The sequence below is a fragment of the Podarcis melisellensis genome, assembly GCF_964234715.1.
Source record: "Podarcis melisellensis genome assembly, chromosome: W".
Classification (NCBI taxonomy): Eukaryota; Metazoa; Chordata; class Lepidosauria; order Squamata; family Lacertidae; genus Podarcis; species Podarcis melisellensis.
Window position 1 is genome coordinate 18,026,512 of NC_138535.1, and position 21,527 is coordinate 18,048,038.

The 21,527-nt window shown below is 46.1% G+C and overlaps 1 protein-coding gene and 1 pseudogene across 2 annotated transcripts in view; one reads left to right on the top strand and one right to left on the bottom strand.

Moving 5' to 3' along the window:
* Positions 1–21,527, top strand: part of LOC309361162 (ubiquitin-conjugating enzyme E2 A) — a 353,780-nt gene that overhangs the window by 55,263 nt on the left and 276,990 nt on the right. The window lies entirely within an intron of this gene.
* LOC309361202 (large ribosomal subunit protein mL41 pseudogene) lies at positions 3,982–4,746 on the bottom strand (annotated as a pseudogene). Its single transcript has one exon. The product of its transcript is annotated as a large ribosomal subunit protein mL41 pseudogene (transcript).

Below are 21,527 nucleotides of genomic sequence, written 5' to 3' on the forward strand. Positions count from 1 at the left end.
AAAGGTTCTTCAATTCCTCCTCACTTTCTGCCATCAAGGTTGTGTCATCTGCATATCTGAGGTTGTTGATATTTCTTCCGGCAATCTTAATTCCGGCTAGGGATTCATCCAGCCCAGCCTTTCGCATGATGAATTCTGCATATAAGTTAAATAAGCAGGGAGACAAAATACAGCCTTGTCGTACTCCTTTCCCAATTTTGAACCAATCAGTTGTTCCATATCCAGTTCTAACTGTAGCTTCTTGTCCCACATAGAGATTTCTCAGGAGACAGATGAGGTGATCTGGCACTCCCATTTCTTTAAGAACTTGCCATAGTTTGCCGTGGTCGACACAGTCAAAGGCTTTTGCATAGTCAATGAAGCAGAAGTAGATGTCTTTCTGGAACTCTCTAGCTTTCTCCATAATCCAGCGCATGTTTGCAATTTGGTCTCTGGTTCCTCTGCCTCTTCTAAATCCAGCTTGCACTTCTGGGAGTTCTCGGTCCACATACTGCTTGAGCCTTCCTTGTAGAATTTTAAGCATAACCTTGCCAGCGTGTGAAATGAGTGCAATTGTGCGGTAGTTGGAGCATTCTTTGGCACTGCCCTTCTTTGGGATTGGGATGTAAAAAAAACAGAACTACTCCAATTTGTCCCGGAGGCAACGCAGACCCAATCGGTGAACTCCAATAAGGCTACAATAATACAATAAAAGTAAAAAGAAAAAAAATAACAAAAATACAAAAATAAAAATAATTAAAAACACACAGATTTTCCATTGCTTATTTTCCTTTGACTTGTTTCCCAGACCTCCTCATACCTCCCTTTTTTGTATTCCAATTCAAATTGTTAGTTCAGCAAATCCTTATCAATAAGTTTTAACCTGCTTCTAAACCATTTTTTCCATATTCTCTTAAAACATTACAGCTGGAAACCACTTAATTTCTATCCAACATCATTCTAACATTCATTAATTTTGCAATATTTCTGTAGATAGTCTTTGAATTTCTTCCAATCTTCTTCCGCCAACTCTTCTCCCTGGTCTCAGATTCTGCCAGTCATTTCTGCCAATCCCATATAGTCCATCACCTTCATCTGCCATTCTTCCAGAGTGGGTAGATCCTGTGTCTTCCAGTAATTTGCAATGAGTATTCTTGCTGCTGTTGTAGCATACATAAAGAAAGTTCTATCCTTCTTTGGCACCAATTGCCCGACCATGCCCAGGAGAAAGGCCTCTGGTTTCTTCAGGAAGGTATATTTAAATACCTTTTTCATTTCATTATATATCATTTCCCAGAAAGCCTTAATCCTTGGGCACGTCCACCAAAGGTGAAAGAATGTGCCTTCATTTTCTTTGCATTTCCAACATTTATTATCGGGCAAATGATAAATTTTTGCAAGTTTGACTGGGGTCATGTACCACCTGTAAATCATTTTCATAATATTCTCTCTTAAGGCATTACATGCCTTAAACTTCATACCTGTGGTCCATAACTGTTCCCAGTCAGCAAACATAATGTTACGTCCAACATCTTGTGCCCATTTAATCATAGCAGATTTCACCGTTTCATCCTGAGTATTCCATTTCAACAGCAAGTTATACATCTTTGACAAAATCTTAGTTTTAGGTTCTAACAGCTCTGTTTCTAATTTTGATTTTTCCACCTGGAAGCCAATTTTCTTGTCCAAATTATATGCCTCCATTATCTGGTAATAATGAAGCCAATCTCGCACTTTGTTATTTAATTTCTCAAAACTCTGCAATTTCAATCTATCTCCTTCTTGTTCCAAAATTTCCCAATATTTTGGCCATTTGGCCTCCATATTGAGCTTTTTCTGAGCTTTTGCTTCCATTGGTGACAACCACCTTGGGGTTTTATTTTCCAATAGATCCTTATATCCTATCCAAACATTAAACAATGGTTTCCTGACAATATGGTTTTTGAATGCTTTATGTGCTTTAACCTTGTCATACCATAAATATGCATGCCATCCAAAAACATTGTTAAAACCTTCTAAGTCCAAAATGTCTGTGTTCTCAAGAAGCAGCCAGTCTTTCAACCAGCAGAATGCTGCTGATTCATAGTAAAGTTTGAAGTCTGGCATAGTAAAGTTTGAAGTCTGTTTTGTTTTGTTAGTTTAATGTCTTAGTGTTAGTTTTATGTAGTGTTTTTGTTTTTGTATTGTACTGTATTGTTTTGTTTAATTTTTTTTCTTTTGTAGTGTTTAAACTGTTAATAAATATTATTTTTTTAAAAAAACAATATCTTGGGGTTTAGGCCCTCTGGCAAGCTCATCTTTCACTTCAGAATTCAGCCCAGCCTTAAACAGAGCCTGCACTGGTTCTGAGCTCAAATCCCACCCCAGCTTGTGGACCAGCATTGCGAACTGGGACCAGCAACTGCGCACAGTCAAATTGCCTTGCTTCAAAGCCAAGAGCTTCTGCTGAGTCATATCAACTTGACTCTCTGTGTAAACACGACGTCCATTGCCTCAAAGAACTTTGTCAAGTCCTGAAGAGCATCGTTATTAGCTGCTATCAGTGGCCTGACCCAATCTCTAGCCGGGCCCGATAAGTGGCTAATTAGAAAAGCAACTTTCTGCGCATCGTTAGCAAAATCAGCCCCCTGCAGTTCTAGGGCATATTTCTGTTGGTTTGCAAGCCCCCTGCACAGAGGTTGGCCCCTCTCACTGTCCTCGGAGCTTGCTTACCGGTAACCTCCTCTGGCTGACATCCAGACAGACCAGGGAGATTTTGATAGGCGACATTTTCCCAAGAGTGGGTAAAATGCACAACCCCTCTCTCCTGCTTTCGCAGGGGAAAGAAAATAAGTCAGAAATCTATTTACATGATGTTTATTTCTGACATTACAGCACTAGAGAAAAACATGTCCTTTCAGTTCAGTTCTTCCAGCAAGTCCGACAAACGTCCTGAACATGCGCAGTTGGAAGCTTTCAAGTTACACTCTTCACAAAGACTTATCCAGCCTGTGAACGTCCTGGGAAATTCTTCTTTCCCACAGATAGCCGCATCATGTGATGTCAACAATCTGGCTGGCTGCAGCAGTGATGTTTCCATATACTGACATCTTCATCTCTGTTTTAAATCCCAAATATTCCTGAGGATCCCCGTTAAATTTACCCACCAGCGTAGGCATTTTTCTTCCCAGCAGGTCCCCTCTCGCTTCTCTTTGATGCGCTCGACTCTCCTCCAATCTGACACGCAGTTCCTCTGCCCGAGCCTCCAGACCGGCGTTGCGTTGCTGTAAATCAGCCAGTTGCTTCTCCATTGCTCTTATCTGCTCTCTCCTACTAACACCCGGCATATGAGTCTCTGCAAGCTGTCAGGGATGACTGGTGAGTGCTAGCAGAGATAAGAGTCCGGGAATCCAGCCATATTTACAAGATTTATTGGTTTCTTCTTGCTATTTACAAAGAGCTCTGAGAGTCAGCCTGCATCATGGTGAGTCAGTTGCAGAGACTGAATCAGCTTTCGATTTATTCCAGCATATCCACTTCCTGAACCCAACCCCCTTGCTTCCTCTGTTACGAGAGTGGCTGGGCCACTCGCTGGGCTCCCCCCTCTCTGATTCATTGCTTCCTGACAGCCCTTTGTCACCCTCCTCGTCCAAGGAAGTACAGCTGCTAAGTAACGGAGGCTTAACTCTGTAAGTCCCCATTCTCTCCCCCTTCTCTGCCTCCAATTCCCTGACATGTGTGATGTATCACTTATAGTTTTACAACACAGCAGCTGGCAAAATTGTGGTGCTCCTCTGGCTTTCTACATTCCTTGCTTGCTCACCCAGCCCTCTGAGATGACTCAAGCATCAATGAAAAGGAAGCAGGAACTTCTTGAAGATACCCCAGAGTTTCCACTTAGTTCCAATCCTTTGGCGTCTTGCTCCTTTTAAGAGCTGAAATGTTTTGCGAAGAGTGAATATTTCGTGTTTTTAAAAAACTTTTCTTAAATTTTTTGTTGCTTAATAAGTGTGGAAGTCACACCAGCTTTCCTTCCACTTGCAACGCCATCCTAACGCACAAAGTTCTTGGGGAAGAGCTGAAAGAGTTTGCCTTCCTGGGTCGGCTCGAAGCCATACTTCTCCAGCTGCTGCAGGCTGAAGGTACAGGCCTTGACGTCCTTCTCAATCTTGGAGGCGACCATCTGTTGGAAAAGGGCGCGGGCCGTGAGGGGCTGCTCACTGCCGGCGGGGGCCCGGTAGGAAAAGTAAGGCCTCAGGTCCGGCACCACCGGCACCACCAGGCATGGCACCTTCTCTGGCACCAGCTTAAACTTCTGGCTGCACGTTAGGTAGCCCAAGGAGTGTGCACTGCAGCTCTTGTAGAAACTGTGCGGGCCCCGCTTGCTCATCCAGGTGGCCGTGCGGTCCGTGCCACGCACCAGGCCCCGCGTCACTTCGCTCAACAGCCCCATGAATAGATAGGCAGGTGCTTGCTAAGGAGAAATGAAAGGACCTGAGCCTTGTTGATCTCTGGCCTACTTTACCTCACAGCACTACTCCCCCTTCTCTCAGGCACACAATGCCGCTTGTTCTCATTGGCTAATAAGCACATAGCCAATCGCTGTCTTCCATATTTTCATTTCACCAATTAGAGGATTGGAGGGGAGGTCCAATTCTCTGACAGATTATTGGAGGGGAGGCTCGGGACCAATCAGAGTCAAAATTTACTTAAAAGGGTCTCGGTCTGGAGGTTTCTAGGAGGGAGGGGACGCACAAGGATTATAACCTTAAGGATGATCGCCATTTTGATTGGCCAATGTGACTGCTCTACTTGGGCTGATGGGAAATGTAGTCCAAAAAAAGTCAGAGAGTGCACAAGCTTGGGAAAGGTAACTGTAGTATGAAACCTTCTAGACGGAAATGACGTTAAAACCACCAAACAGAAGTAACCCCTCCTGACCTCCCCTGTGAACTTTGCCCCTTGACACCACCCCAGCCTGCAGGGTTCTCTCCTCAGGGAAAAGAACCGTTAGCACCTCCTCCCCTTACCCCCCACCTTTCCATTCTCCCCTCCCCGGAGGCTGCCTTGGCTGCCTGTGGAGACCCGGCCATGGAGAGCGATGACACCTGCTCCTCCCCTCCGCAGGTACATGGCTTCCTCCCTCAGCGTGGCACCCTTGTAAGGGCTTCGTTTCCCTTCCCGGGCTTCCTCCCACCCTCTGCACCTGCACGGCTTTAAAGGGCACCCTTGAGAGAGCGGAGGTGGGCAGCTGTCATTGAGATTGTGGTAGTTGTTATTTAGAAGCATTGGACCGGGGAAAATCTGCGTTCAAATCCTCACTCAGCCGTAGTCGCTCAATTGGGTGTCCTTTGGCTAATCGTTCTCTTTTAGCCTACCTCACAGTGTTGTTGTGGGGATAAAGTGTGCATGTGTTTGTTGGCTGAAAGGTGAGGGGAGATCACTAGTCATGGAAGTTATGTTTTTGTTGCTCCATTTATATCCTGCTTATTTCACAATATTTGTTTGTAGTAAAATGAATGAGGCAATATTATTGCGTGGCTATTCCCTCCCCACCCACGAGTGGAATAAATGAAGACAACGGACACAGAGTTTTAGTTTAATGGGCGAAAATGGCCACAACTTTATTGATTACAGGAAAGAAGGGTATTGGCATTAGGCATTGGCCCCTAACCGACTATCCGGTCTAACCGGGAAGGGTTAAACACCAACAGGGGGAGCCACCCGAGATGCATATCCCTAGGCGCTCCCCGAGGGGTTACCGCTCGGGGGCGCGCTTTAGGCCCTAGCCTCCGTAGGTTTCGGATGAGGCGTCGCCCCTCGGAGTCCTTTAATGAACTACCCTTCAAACATTGGGGGAGGTGATGGCGTTCCTCCCCCCCAACCACATCTGCATGACAATACCCCAGCCAATGCCTACCGCCACCGAGCCGCGAACCGGCTCGCCGCCAATACCCTCAGACCTGTAACCAATCCCTAACGCCTTGAAAAAGATCAGCCAACCAAATGTCATTGCCAGCATCAGATAGATGAACGCCATCCCAGCGATAGAGCATTTCCGCGTCAAACCGTATGCGCGGGTGCTGAATAACCCAACCGCCCCATGCGGCCACTCTGCGCGCCACCGTGCGCTCTACAATCCTCCTAGCCTTATTCACCGCCACGGGTTTCTCTGCATCCCGCCAACATCGCCTTTCCAGCAGGGATGACCACAATATTGTAATGCTCTCATGGGATGCCCTCAACCTCTCCATGTCATTTATCATGCTCCACAGCAAGTCCACCCCTTTCCTATACGCCAGGTCATTCTCGCCCAGTTGGATGACCAAGGCGCTAGGTGGTCCTTCGGCCGCTATCTTTTTGGATATGGCTGGGAAAAATTCTTCCCAACGCATCCCCCTCCTAGTAATCCATGACAATTTGACCCTGCTGGGCAGCTTTAAATCCTTATCCCAGCCCCTTTTTTCAGCACGCTGCCTTGCCCAATAAACGATGCTGTGGCTGAGGATCCACAGTCGAACCACGCCAGTACCTGAAATGAGAGAATCGGGAAACCTGATCAGAAGGAGAGCCGGGGGGCAATCTGAGGGGGGGGGGGAACTGAGGGGATTCAGAAGGGCTTCCTGATGTAACCCCGGTATGCGTTAGATTTCCAGCGCCCCATGTCCATAATTCTTTCAGCTGGTAAACCCATATGTGCGGCGGTGGTTGCCGCCCCAATGCGAAATGAGTGTGCGGCGTACTCCTCCTGAGGAAGCCCAATGGCCGCAAGTGCCTTACGCATGACCCTCGTGAACTGTTGTTTCGAGAGGGCTGAACCGTCAGAATGTAAGAAAAAGGGGCCACTAGACTCTGGTCTTACACACAAGTATTTCCTAGCATCCTTTACAGGGCAAGGGCCCGCCCTCTGCGTCGCCTGTAGGCGAACCAAGGCGCCTCTGCCAAGCTGATCAGTCTTCGAGCTACGTATTTTCAACATCACCTGCGCCCTGTCCACAGTTACGTCCTCCCACAATAACCCTTTAGATGCTGTGCGGTCCTCACAGACCACTTCGCCTATGCGTAGGGCGCCAAAAAATGCAAAAGAAAACGCTGCTGAAAATAACCTGGCTTCATATCTTGACCAGCACAAGGCCCTCAGCTTCCTGCGGATCTGGGTGAGTATATCTAAGGTTATGGGCCGTCTCCTGTCCAGGCCATGCGGCCTGGACCTGCGCCAGCCCTCCAGCATCTTCCGCACCACAAAATGCGAACAGGGATCAGTGGAAAACAAAGTTTTGGAAAAGAAGGATATAGCAGCCGAATGAATATTGAGGGTTTTGGAGGCCCGGCCAAGATCTCTAAGGTGCACCAAATACTCAATGACTTGCGCCTTGGATGGTGGCTTGCCCGGCTTGAACCGCCCCTTTTTGATGCGGAAGGATGTGAAGTCCAGCCACGCCTTATTATAAGATCTCAGGGTAGAAGGCGCTAGTGCAGACAATACTCCCTTTATTGCTTCTCGTTGCCAATATTCCAGAGGTGCTCCGGGAATGGTTGCGGCTGCTGCTGCGCATCTGGCGCCAATGAGCGAAAGCGTTCCATCTGGATCAATACCAGGTACAAACTTGGCTGAAGCGTGGAGGTTCAACCGCAAGCAGGAAAGGACAAAGTACCGAAGAAGGGACGCTACTCTGGGTGAACGTGACGATTGTTTATTCAAGACTGACACGACTGCTAGATTATCCGTCCAGAAACAGACCCTATGGTTTTTAAATTGGTCTTCCCATAAGTGGATCGCAACTACGATGGGAAAGAATTCCAAGAATGTCAAGTCCCGTAGTATAGGTTTACCTTGCCAGGAGGGAGGCCAGTGCTGAGCGCACCACTGGCCCCTGAAGTACACCCCGAAACCCAAGGACCCAGCAGCATCCGAGTGTACTTGGAAATCTGACTGCAGTGCCAGACTATCCTGCCAAAGCGATATGCCTTTGAAGCCATCCAGGAATTGCAACCAAACACCGAGGTCCACCTTTACTGCCTTGGAAAGGCGTACCCTATGATGGGGTGATCGCAAACCCTTGGACAACTTTGCCAGGCGGCCGCAGAAGGGACGGCCGGGGGATACCACACGGCAGGCAAAGTTAAGGTGCCCCAGGAGGGATTGGATTTGCCTCAGGGTGACCTTCTTTAAAGGCAACATCTGGCCGATAAGCTCTCTAAGAGCAACCAATTTCTCGGCTGGTAAGCGCGAGGTTTGAGCTACGGTGTCAAGTTCGATGCCCAGATAGGTCATGGTGGTGACCGGACCTTCGGTCTTCTCGCCTGCCAGAGGGACCCCCAATTCCCTAGCCAAGGACTCAAAAGCCAGGAGGAGCGACCTGCACTCCTCCTCAACACTTGCGATCAAAATAAAATCATCGAAATAATGACCCACCCCTAAGGAGCCAGTTCTAAACTTTAGGGCCCATTCCAGGAATGTGCTGAAGGTCTCGAACGCAGCACAGGCAACAGAACAACCCATGGGCATTGCTTTGTCAATGAAGAAAGCTCCCTGGAATTTGAAACACAACCAGCGGTAGTCCTCTGGATGTACCGGGAGTAGGCGGAATGCTGACTCAATGTCACATTTTGCCATAAAGGCGCCCCTGCCAAAGCTCCGAACCAACCGCACAGCTTGATCGAACGATGAATACTTCACCGTACACATCTCCTGGGGAATGGCGTCATTCACCGAGGTTCCTTTGGGATAGGACAAGTTGTGAATCATTCTAAATTCTCCTGGGGCCTTCTTTGGGACAATACCCAGTGGGGAGATATGAAGCCCCTTGATAGGCGGAGTTGCGAATGGACCGGCCACCCTACCGGCTGTAATCTCCTTTTGTATCTTTTTAAGCGCAATGTCGGGCCTTTCTAAGACTGATTTCTGGTTAGGGGGGCAACTAGAATTGGGAGTAAAAACAACCGGAATTCTAAAACCTACAGAAAACCCTTCGTCCAATAGGTGAGCTGCCTGTCTATTTGGATAGAACTTCAACAGTGCTCTCAAGGGCTCCAATTTTATCGGAGAGCACGCGAGGCCTAGGGAGAAGTTAGTAACGAGCCCCGGCTGGCCCTTGGGCGGGGGCTGTAGGTCCGTCGGAGCCACCCCTGTTTCCCCGGGAGAGGTGACCCCTTCCCCCCCGAAAGGGCTGCTGCCTCCCTTTGAAGCAGTTGAATGCTGGGTGGCTGCCTAAGCACCTTTCGCATTCGTGTAGGTACTTACAGGTAACGCGCTGACAGGTACCCTTGTTGAAGTCCCAGCACTGTCTACGGCGCTGGGTCTCCACCTTACCGGATTTTGGCTGTTGGGCGGTTTTCTTCTCGATATTGGGCCCCACATGGTCAAACCAGCAATTGTTGTCCTTTTGGTCCCAACGAGTTGAAGACAGCAGCGAGGCGTTCCTCCTGAAGTCTTCATCGTACGCCAGAGCAGCTTCCTCTCCTGCCATCTCCCGAGCCCTCCTGACATGTGCCAGGTAGGACACGAGGTGCGCGCCCCTCTTAGGATAGCAACTTGACACCACAGCCATAAACACTTGATAGCCATTAAGCCAATTCTCAAACGTTCGCTCTACTCGGGGTACCCTGTACCTCCTTTTCCCATAGTACTTAATTTTTTCACCTTTCCCCTTGACCTGAGCCGGGGGCAGCAAGGAGAACATATCCACGTAATTACCATTCAATATCTTGTTCCTCTTCCTCTTAGAGAGGTGGTTCCCCAGAATAAAGTCAGTAGCTGCGTTGGTTGAGACTTTTACGTCTGGAACCAGAGCCCCATCCTTCCAATCAAGCGTGCCATTAAATGTTTTTCTGTGTGAGTTGGCCCTCCGCTCATGCACCCATTGGGGAGCTCCAATGTCCTCCCCCTCCCCCCAATATGTCTCCATTGGAGCGTCACTATCCCCATCTGAAGAAGAAGTACCTGTTTCCTCCTCGGAGTCCGAAGTGTCCCTCTTCTTGCTTTTCTTCGACCGGTGCTTCTTCTTCGCCTTACGCTTTCCGCCCCGTGGCGCGTCGTCACGGGGGGCCGGGTCACTGGCGGCGGCCACCTGCTGAGGGGGCAGTTCCTCCTCAGAAGATGACTCCTCCGAGGTGCTTGGTTGCCTAGGGTTATCCTGGAAAACACTGGGGACATCAATCGTCTCCAGCCGCGGGGCTGATGTAGATGCCACCGCCGGCCTGGCCTTTTGTGCGCTCGACCTAGGTTTTTTAGCCGGTGCCTTGCCTTTTAGAGGACCTGACTTAGATTTTTGAGTTCTAGCAGCTTGTAAGCGCGTCCGTGGCCTGCTGGGGGCCTGCTCAACCGCATCAGCTGTACTAGTGGAGGGACCATCCTGACCCTGCTGGCTGGGGGGGGTGTCTGGTATGCAATCCTGAGACACCTCAACGATGTTCGGGGAGGGAGTGATTGGTGCCCTGCACTGTGCGTAGAATGATTGCAGCACTGAAAATAGCTGGGCCAAGGCCTGAGGGTTACATGGGCCTGTTGGCATTAGGGCGTTGCCTCGCTGAGATTGTTGGGGGTTGCTGTTGCTCTCCATGACCAAGCTGCAGCAGTACCCAAGCCACAAACAGTGTCTCAAGGGGGGGCAAGACAAGTGAGGTTTTAAGCAAATCGAGTGTCTATTTATTTATTTGATCCTGTCTATTTAATTATTTATTTATATGCTTGGTTTTATTTATTTATTTATTTATTTATTTATTTATTTTATTCCCCCCTCTTATTATTATTATTATTATTATTATTATTATTATTATTATTAAATTATATGTATATATATATGGAACTTATCTATATATATTTTTCAGTTATTTATATATTTATTATTATTTATTTATTTATTTATTTATCTATTTATTTAGTTATTTATTACTTATTTATATATTTATTTATTAATATTATTTGTTCCTTTCTTTATATTCGCTTAGCTATCCTACTTATGCGTATCTATAAATGTGATTCCCACTCCCAACCTGCTACTGTTGGCTGGAGACCCGGGAAAACAGTAAGGTTAAGCTGCCAGGAAAGCCACTAATTATCCCTGGGAAATGCTGGCCCTAATCACCAAATACTAAATAACCCTTATTGCTGCTAGCCGACAAAATACTAGGGTTTTTATGGCAACGCACAAGCCAAGCAGCAGCACTAGCTATTCTTTAAAACCACACCACATGCGTTCCTATAGCCAAGCTAAATGAATTACCAGGCAGAGACGGCCTGGAAATACTGTATTTATATTACCGCAACCAGTAAAATTACCACCGCTTTGGGAAGAGCCTTATAACCGATTGTCCTTTAAATGCACCGTGTAAGGCTATCAACTTATAAATCAGCTCAAAATAATTTAGCGCCAGATAATCCAATAATTACAAATAAGTATAAATGCAGGGAAAATAGCCGGAAAAACCGGCTAGGTTATAGCCTATCAACCCAAAATACAATTCAGTACAAGTTCAGTCGCTATGCCAGCAAATGCGTATTTAAACCAGGCCAGGTATGAAGAACCAGTTATTTAAAATCAACCACAAGGCCCCGTGGGCAAAACAATTGTTAACTTAAGAGGGAATACAGCGTCAGATAAGAAGGGAAGCCCTTAGCCTCTATATGTTCCCACCAGAGATGCCTCTCCTAAGATGGCCGCCGCTAAAGCCACGTGGTTCAATCAAAATGGCGGCCGTTGGCTAGGCAACCAAGACGCTGTAAATATGGAGCGGTCGCTACTGAGTCCCCCCGCACACCCGCCAAACAACAATCCGCCGACAAGCCTCGTAGCCGCAACCCCTCACTGCGCTCCCCCAAAGGCCTCCCGTTCCCCTCGTAACCTTTTGCTGAGAGCTGCAGCTGCTCGGTATGGCGATCCGTCTGCGAAGGGTCGCGTAAAACGGCGCGGCACCAGCGATGTGACGATGGCTGGTGGGGGAGATGCCGATCGCGGCGCGACGGCGGCGCGACTCGCAAGCCTTTGGGCGCGGGGATGTTCGCACTGAGGAGACCTGCCGCAAGGTAGATTCGCAGCTCCGATCCGCTGCAGGATCAGCTGATGAGCGGCCGCTTGCAGTCTCGGAGCAGCTGCAGGCGCTCTGTATCGCTGCCGCAGCTTTGTTGAAAAGCGGCTGCTGAGCGGCTGCTGACGCGGCTATCAGAAATCCAGGCGAAGACGAAGAACGGCTAACGAGCAGATGAAGAGCGGGTAGGACAGCGATCCTCTAGGCGATCCAAACCGTGTCGATTCCGGGGCCAAAAGGGGCGAGCACAGGGCTGCCCCGACCTTAAGTGGCCTCTCTAAGGCCCGCCCCTGCCGCCAGCCGATTGGCTGGCGCGACGGGGGATGGAATTGGGGAAATCCCTGCCTCCCGCGAGGCTAATGCCAGCCTCGCGGGAGTGAGAGTGGGTGGTTCGTAATCCCGCAAACCCCCCTCCTCCTGAAGCTCGGAAGGGGCATTATCAGTTAAAACATTTAAAATGACTGTTTAAAAGCATTGAAAAGATAATTGAAAACCATGGTAAGTTAAAAGGCAGATATCATTCCCTTCCTTTCAAGGAGTCCATGGTGAAAGACACATCAATTAAAAGTTATAAAAACAGTTAAAAATATTCTCTGAACTAGTGATGTTTGGGTTGCTATGAATAACATCATTCAGCCATAGGCATTTTTGCACATTTTTTAAACTCCTCCTGAAAGTTAGCTACAGTACAAGGGAGACAGAAGCACATCACCAGAGAGGGCATTCCACAAATAGGGAACTGCCACAGAGAAGGCCCTGCTATGGATCAATGCCAACCAGGCAGTCCCCAGTGGCAGTATAGTATACCTACAACTTATGCACATTTAACTTGTGCACATTCAGCTTTACATGTGTGGCAAAAAAATTTTTTGAATAGGGCATCGTGTTCCACGAAAAATGACTTTGGCAATACTGCCTGCCATTGAACCCAATTTACAATTTTGGCTTTAGGCGAGATCGCTGGAACTAACTCCTATGTAAGATGCGGGCTTACTATACTACTGTATACAGTTTTCAGATTAAGAGACTTAATGCAAGTTACTGAATTGCTACTTAATGCAAGTTAATGAAGAGAAGCAGGAAAGGAAATTGCCTTCAGGTCCTGCTTTAAGATTTTCCTGGAGGCAAGCGCCCTAACTTAGTGCTATAAGAATAATAATATGCTGTTAAGAAATACAGATTTGTTGGATTTGGAAGGTTATGACAATAGATTTGGTTGGCACGCATATCTATGGTATAATAAAACAAAAATCCATAAAGGATTTGGTAATCACATATTTTGAAGATCTTTATATGAAGTATGGGACAGGTATAAAAACTTATTAGAACGTAAAACACCATGGTGGTTATCTCCATTAGAAGCTATGAGTGTGAAAAAGATAAATATGAGTAAAAATTGGGTTACCTATGAGAAATTGTTGGGGGGGGAGGAAATAAATGGAAAATGAAATCATATGAAGAAGTTAAAGAATATGTAAATGATTGGTTGCACTATCGCCAAGTGAATGAAATATATAAAGAGGCTTTAAAGGAAAAAGGATTTGATGATAAAAAAATCAAAATTTGAAATAGAAATATTAAACAATGAATGTAAAACAATGTCTAAAATGTATAAAATACTGTTGGAATGCCATTTGAAAGATGAGGAAGTGAAATTGGTAATGATACATTGGGCAAAAGACTTTGGATATAATATGCAGCTTGAAGAATGGGAAAGGTTGTGGAATGAAAGGATAAAATTTACAGCCTGTAATGCTTTGAAAGAGAATATGATGAAAATGATGTATAGATGGTATATTACACCAGTGAAATTAGCTAAAATGTATAAGACAAATAATAAATGTTGGAAATGTAAAGAAAAAGAAGGAACATTTTATCATATGTGGTGGGAATGTAAAAAAGTAAAGAACTTCTGGGAAATGATATATAATGAGATGAAAAAGATGTTGAAATATACATTCTTAAAAAAACCAGAAGCATTTTTACTTGGTATTATAGGTCAGGACATTAATAGGCAAGATGTTAAATTGTTTTTATATGCAACAACTGCGGCAAGAGTATTGTTAGCCCAGAAATGTAAACAAGAAGAAATTCTGACGAAAGAAGAATGGCAGACGAAATTAATGGACTATGCAGAATTGGACAAAATGACAGGAAGGATTCGAAACCTGCAGGACCAGAGATTTACAGAAGATTGGAAGAAGTATATGAATTATTTGAAGAGCAACTGTAATCAACAAATTATGCTAGTAGGACTACAAGAAGTTTTGTAAGGAGAAATATACGAAGTGTTACAAAGTAGAAAATGATAGAGAATATTGGTTATGAGTTTGAAATGTAATAAGGAAGATAAGAAATGCATACTGAGAGATTAGATTGGAAAATTTTCAGACAGGATTGATGGAAGTCAAAAATTTGATTAAGATGTAAAAGTATGTTTAATTACTGTTGAAAATGATATGTTTAAAAAACTAATAAAAATTAAATAATAATAATAATAATAATAATAATAATAATAATAATAATAATAATAATTTATTTTTATCCCACCCTCCCCAGCCAAAGCTGGGCTCAGAGAATGTGTGTTATATCCAATATTGCTTCTGTTCAGAATAGGTTCATTGAAATTGATGGGCATGACTAATGTAAGCATATTGATTTCAGTGGGTTCACACCGAGTGGCTAGTTACAACCTTGTTGTTTGGTAGCAGAAGGTCTTAGGTTCAATCCTTGGAATTTCCAGTTAGACTGAGAAGGTCTTTGGTCTGAAACTCCAGAGATCTGTTGCCACTTAGTGTAGACACTACTGAGCTGGGTGGACAGATGGCCTGACCTGGTGTAAGGAAGTTTTTCATGTCTCTGTGGATTTTAGATCTTAGGTCCTTAAAGGGTGGCTCTATCAGCTGCCATTAGCCATGATTGCTAAATAAACCTCCATGTTTCATGATGGTCTAACATGGAGTAGTTCAACTCAGAGTACTTGATCCTGGGGGCATAAAACTGGGGAGAATATTGCATTCAATCCTTGCTTGTGAACGTCATTGAAAGCATTTGTATGGTCTCTGTTAGAAGAAAGCTGGTGCTCTAGTTGAAATTTGGATCTCATACAGCCAGAAAGTTGTCACTTCCCAGGAAGTTATTGTTTCTATAACACTGCTTAATATACCAATTCCTTTGCAATTATATCACTTATCCCGAGGCACCCACACTTGGCTGCCCATTCACCATTGTGAGAGCATAGAGAGTAACCCCTGTCTTCTGTTCTCACATTTGAATACTGTCCAGAGGCATTTCTGCTGTCCAGGTATGCTTAGAGCAGGGATAGGGAACCTGTGGCTCTCCAGATGTTGTTAAACTCTTAACTCCCACTAGCCCCTATCAGTATGGCCAGTGGTCAGGGATGATGTGGGCAATAGGCCCAACATCATTGGAGGGCCACAGCTTCCCCATCACTTGCTTATTGGTTCCACTGTTGATATCCCTGTTTTGGTTCTTGTTCCCCTCTTGCTTCCACCCACCTTTCAGATGGTCCTATTTTTTTTGCTCTTGTATTTTAATATATCAAATGTCCCGTGTTTCATCTGTTAGGGACTACTTTTGTTTACACTGAAAATGCTCCCCCTATGCTGTATGAGCCTACTTCTGATGTGTATCACATATGAACCTAAAACTGAAGATTGCTTTCTAACTGTCCTGGTGTGATGGCCACAATGTCTTGCCATCCAGGAAAGTGGAACTCATAACTTTGCTTACTGATGGTTTGCTTACTCATGTTACTCAAACAACTGTACTTGCCCCTTTAGCGCTCTTTGGAATTGTCTTTGAGAATGCCTCTGACTGACCAATCTCTTACCTTTTTCATATTCCTCCTCAAAACCCACTTCTGTGAAGAATTTGGTATTTACCTGCTAGTTCTCATACTATGCCTTATGCCTGCTAAACCTAAGTGGATGTAAGTTCAATATTTGCTTATTCTTCCCTTGTACTGTATACATGCAACTGGAATAATTGCCTATTCTTCCCTGGTTCAATAAAACATACAAATGGTGTGAGTGTGTTTTCTGAGTGTTATCTTTTAGATCCAACTTACTGCTTGAGGAATATTTGATTTCTAAAAAACATCCTGATAAAATATTGAGGCTTTTCTCCCTCCCCCAACTACTTGCTGTTTGCCATCTTTTAGATGAACTTGAAGCTGTTCACTCTGTTCACTCTATACACATTGAGGGTTAGTGTGTGTATTTATCATGCTAATTTGTACCAAGTCTTTGGGTGGTTCTAAAATAGCTATTTAGATCTTGTCCCAGGTCTCCATGCTGGAAGGGAAGGAGAGAACCTCTGAAACTCGCCAACCTCCTTGTTCCAGAATCCAATCACTTCCTCATCTTTGATGAGGCGTCCTTGGTATAGAGCATAGCATAATAATAATACCACAGTGACTGTTCTAAACTCCAAGCCAGCTGAGTACCAGCCATCATTATTTTTTTTCATCCTGGCTCCAGCATGAGAGGGGGACAACATCATTTAAGGCAGATGATTCCCTTCTCTCCCTCCCTAACACAACATTAAGGCAACTATGAAAGCATTAGCACAGGGTCTGATTTTCCAACTACAGTCACACCTCATGTTACATCTGTTTCATGTTACGTTCTTTCAGGATACGTCCTGCGGCGACCCGGAAGTACCGGAAAGGGTTACTTCCGGGTTTCGCCGCTCGTGCATGTGCAGACGCGCAAAATGATGTCACGTGCATGCGCAGAAGCGGCAAATCACAGCCCTCATGTGCGCAGACACACCGCTGTGGGTTGCGCTCTTTTCATGTTGCGAACGGGCCTCCGGAACGGATCTCGTTCGCTACCAGAGGTACCACTGTACTTGGATTCTTTTACTCTCAGGGAATGGCTCTAGTTCTCTTTAACTAGAGAGCTCAGCCAACATGTGCTTTGTAAACTCTCATTTAGACACATCTCTGGGGGATGGGGAGCTGTTGCCTTCAATCTGTGTTATACCCTTGGTGTTCTCGTCCTTTAGGTCAACTCCTCAAGTTTAGACCTAAGAACGCAAGTTCTACAGTTCGTACAAGATCAAAACCAGACTACTATGGTAATGTTTGAGCCTGTGTGTTTGTTTAATTTGGATTGAAGGAATGGGTTTCTGTTCAGTCAGTTTGAAACTGACCTAAAATCCCCATTTTTCCTCCTCCAAGGGAGCATTTCTAAAATGCATTAACTTGAGCTCTTGAGTCAATGCATAAACAGAAAGCCAGCTGTATAAACAAGTCCTCAAAGCCCTCTCCCTTATCAGTCCGTGACGGCAATGAGTGGCCATGCCAGTTCCAGTAGAGCAGGGATGGCGCGTCTGGGTCTTATCTTACATCCTGACCACAAAAGACGCACAGACCTTGTCAAGTCTGACAAGAGACCCGGGAATGGTGCCACGAGCGTTCTTAGAGTTGGTGACCTCCTGCCCCAAGATAAGAGTATAGGAAGAGGAACAACCTTTTATGGTCAAGAGTGCCGGAACAGGAATAACTGTTTATGGTCATGGATGTCAACTTACGTGTATAAGCTGACGTGCTTGAATTCCTGGGGTGTCATTTGACCTCGGTGTCATTTGACTTCCTTCCTCCCTCCCGGGAGCAACGCAAACCCCAGCAGTCGGTAAAGTCTAATAAGGCTACAGGATGCTTCTGAAAGGCACCAAAGAGCTTAACTGGGTCTTGATCTGGCTTCAGGTTTATTTTATGCAGTGTCTTGCACTCCCCATTTTTCGTGCCATCTTACGTATTAAGGTAGCTATGTTGCTTTTGTGTCTCCTCAGTGGTGTAGTGGTGGCTGGTGCCCATTGGAACTGATAGAGCAGAAGGCAATAATAATAATAATAATAATAATAATAATAATAATAATTAATAATAATAATAATTTATTTATACCCCGCCCATCTGGCTGAGTTTCCCCAGCCACTCGGGGCGGCTCCCAATCAAGTGTTAAAAACAATATAGCATTAAATATTAAAAACTTCCCTAAACAGGGCTGCCTTCAGATGTCTTTTAAAGATAGGATAGCTGCTTATTTCCTTCACATCTGAAGGGAGGGTGTTCCACAAGGTGGGCGCCACTACCGAGAAGGTCCTCTGTCTGGTTCCCTGTAACCTCACTTCTCGCAATGAGGGAACCGCCAGAAGGCTCTCGGCGCTGGATCTCAGTGTCCGGGCTGAACGATGCGGGTGGAGACGCTCCTTCAGGTATACAAGACCGAGGCCGTTTAGGGCTTTAAAGGTCAGCACCAACACTTTGAATTGTGCTCGGAAACATGCTGGGAGCCAATGCAGATCTCTCAGGACCAGTGTTATGTGGTCCCGGTGGCCACTCCCAGTTACAGTCTAGCTGCCGCATTCTGGATTAATTGCAGTTTCCGGGTCACTTTCAAAGGTAGCCCCACGTAGAGCGCATTGCAGTAGTCCAAGCGGGAGATAACTAGAGCATGCACCACTCTGGCGAGACAGTCTGCGGGCAGGTAGGGTCTTAGCCTGCGTACCAGGTGGAGCTGGTAGACAGCTGCCCTGGACACAGAATTAACCTGCGCCTGCATGGACAGCTGTGAGTCCAAAATGACTCCCAGGCTGCACACCTGGTCCTTCAGGGGCATAGCTACCCCATTCAGGACCAGGGAATCCCCCACACCTGCCTGCCCCCTGTCCCCCCAAAACAGTGCTTCTGTCTTGTCAGGATTCAACCTCAATCTGTTAGCCCCCATCCTTTCTTTTATGCAGTGTCTTGCACTCCCCATTTTTCGTGCCATCTTACGTGTGAAGGTAGCTATGTTGCTTTTGTGTCTCCTCAGTGGTGTAGTGGTGGCTGGTGCCCATTGGTACTGGTAGAGCAGAAGGCAAGGAGCCCAATAGTAGGTGGAGCCAGAGCCAATGAGACACAGAGCCAACCAATTCTAGTTTTGTCCTCCTCCTCCTGAATCGGTTCTAAAAGGGCAACACTGAGACTTAGGAGGCTGAGATAGCTGACAGGCAGTGCCATCCCCTGGACTGGTTGTAAGTAAGAAGGCAGGGCACGTGAGGGCTGTCTGGGCAGACTGAGGTTCATGAGGCTGTGCCTCATTTGTGTCGGAACCTGCGTTCAACCAAGCTCCTCCGGAATCGCCCTCCGACGTGATTAACGACCTGAGCCTCTGATAAGGCTCCAAGCACGTTCCCATTAAGCAGAGTTTCAAAGCAGCAGAAGTGATGAGATTTATGAGCTACATCACAAGGTTTTATTTTCTAGTGACGCAGACAGAAAAGAAACAAATCCCCTCTCTGTGAAAGCAGAGAGCAACTGAACAACAAAGGAACAGGAAACCAGTAACATCACATCTGTCTCCCGTGAGACTTCCAACAGTATGGAATCTCTGGAATGTAAACAGAGTCTTGTGACTCCAAGCACTGCACAGTGGCAACACAGAGAAACTAACAATTTGCTCTAATGGACCAGCCTTTACTATGGTGCATCCTATACAGGTGTATCAAGACAACAGGTCCTGTTTGGCTTTTCTAGCCTCAGAGAGTTGCAAGCAAAGAACCAAATACTTGCAGATTAAATTACATCGTGCAAGGGAGTCCAGAAAGGACTCATTCAGGTGTCCTACATGCCAGGAAACAAAATTCCTGCAGATCTGTTGTCTAAGGTTGTTAACAGAGAACAACTTAAGGTTTATGTACAGCGGTTGCAGTTGGGTTGAAATACTGTGACACAGGTGACACAGGTTACACAGAAAGGGGGAGGATGTTAGAATATTCCGTTCTACCTTTAGGATCAGGCATGACTGTTGTGCGTCACATGCCTATTTACACTCCAGCACAGCTTGCTGGGAACTTCTGTTTGTGTATAGCTATGGCTTTTAGCTGATCTTGCTTTGGAAGTGAAGGAGAGAAGATATGTTTCCTTTGTCCTAACATATTCTCAATAAACTGCTTGTAAATATGCTCACACAGCCTCTCCCTGCCCTTCTGTTGCAAAGCGTTTTACTCTGCTGGCTTGCATGCTCAGATTCTGAAGGCATCTGAAGCTTGGGTCGCAGTTTCATGCTGATCCAAGGACTGGAGATCGCCTGGCACACCGGCCAGTGGGCTGGGGGCCAGCTGAGGGCCTGCCAATTGCCCCCGGTTCCTTGGCTGTATTCCAACAGTGCCATCCCCTGGACTGGTTGTAAGAAGGCAGGACATGTGAGGGCTGTCTGGGCAGACTGAGGTTCATGAGGCTGTGCCTCATTTGCTCTAATGGACCAGCATTTACTATGGTAACCTAATCAGAAGTTCTTTTGTGGGAAAACTGAGGAGTGTTATAACTTACTCTTTTTTTTGTGGCCCACATTGTAACTGGGCTTGGTGGCCAACTCAAAATGTTTAAGTCATGACATTCTACCAAGAGGAGGCTTATGTGTGACCTTCAAGCTGGGGCTTTCAAAATGTAGCACAGGGTCAGGGACAGTCCCCTGAATCACATTCAGAACTAACCTAAGAAAATTGCTGGATCACACCAAAGGCCCATCTAGGTCAGGATTCTATTCTCATGGTGTTCAGATGCCTGTGGGAATCCCGCAAGCAGCGTATGGGTAGCAGTGCCCTCCTGCTGCAGTGTACCCCAGTCATAAATATTTAGAGGCATGCTTTGTTGTTGTTGTTTAGTCGTTTAGTCGTGTCCGACTCTTCGTGACTCCATGGACCAGAGAACGCCAGGCACCTCTGTCCTCTACTGCCTCCCGCAGTTTGGTCAAACTCATGCTGGTAGCCTCGAAAACACTATCCAACCATCTCGTCCTCTGTCGCCCCCTTCTCCTTGTGCCCTCCATCTTTCCCAACATCAGGGTCTTCTCCAGGGAGTCTTCTCTTCTCATGAGGTGGCCAAAGTACTGGAGCCTCAGCTTCACAATCTGTCCTTCCAGTGAGCACTCAGGGTTGATTTCCTTCAGTATGGAGAGGTTTGATCTTCTTGCAGTCCATGGGACTCTCAAGAGTCTCCTCCAGCACCATAATTCAAAAGCATCAATTCTTCGGCGATCAGCCTTCTTTATGGTCCAGCTCTCACTTCCATACATCACTACTGGGAAAACCATAGCTTTAACTATACGAACCTTTGTTGGCAAGGTGATGTCTCTACTTCTCAAGATGCTGTCTAGGCCTGTCATTGCCCTTCTCCCAAGAAGCAGGCGTCTTTTAATTTCGTGGCTGCTGTCACCATCTGCAGTGATCATTGAGCCCAAGAAAGTAAAATCTCTCACTACCTCCATTTCTTCCCCTTCTATTTGCCAGGAGGTGATGGGACCAGTGGCCATGATCTTCGTTTTTTTGATGTTGAGCTTCAGACCATATTTTGCGCTGTCCTCTTTCACCCTCATTAAAAGGTTCTTTAATTCCTCCTCACTTTCTGCCATCAAGGTTGTGTCATCTGCATATCTGAGGTTGTTGATATTTCTTCCGGCAATCTTCATTCCGGCTAGGGATTCATCCAGCCCAGCCTTTCGCATGATGAATTCTGCATATAAGTTAAATAA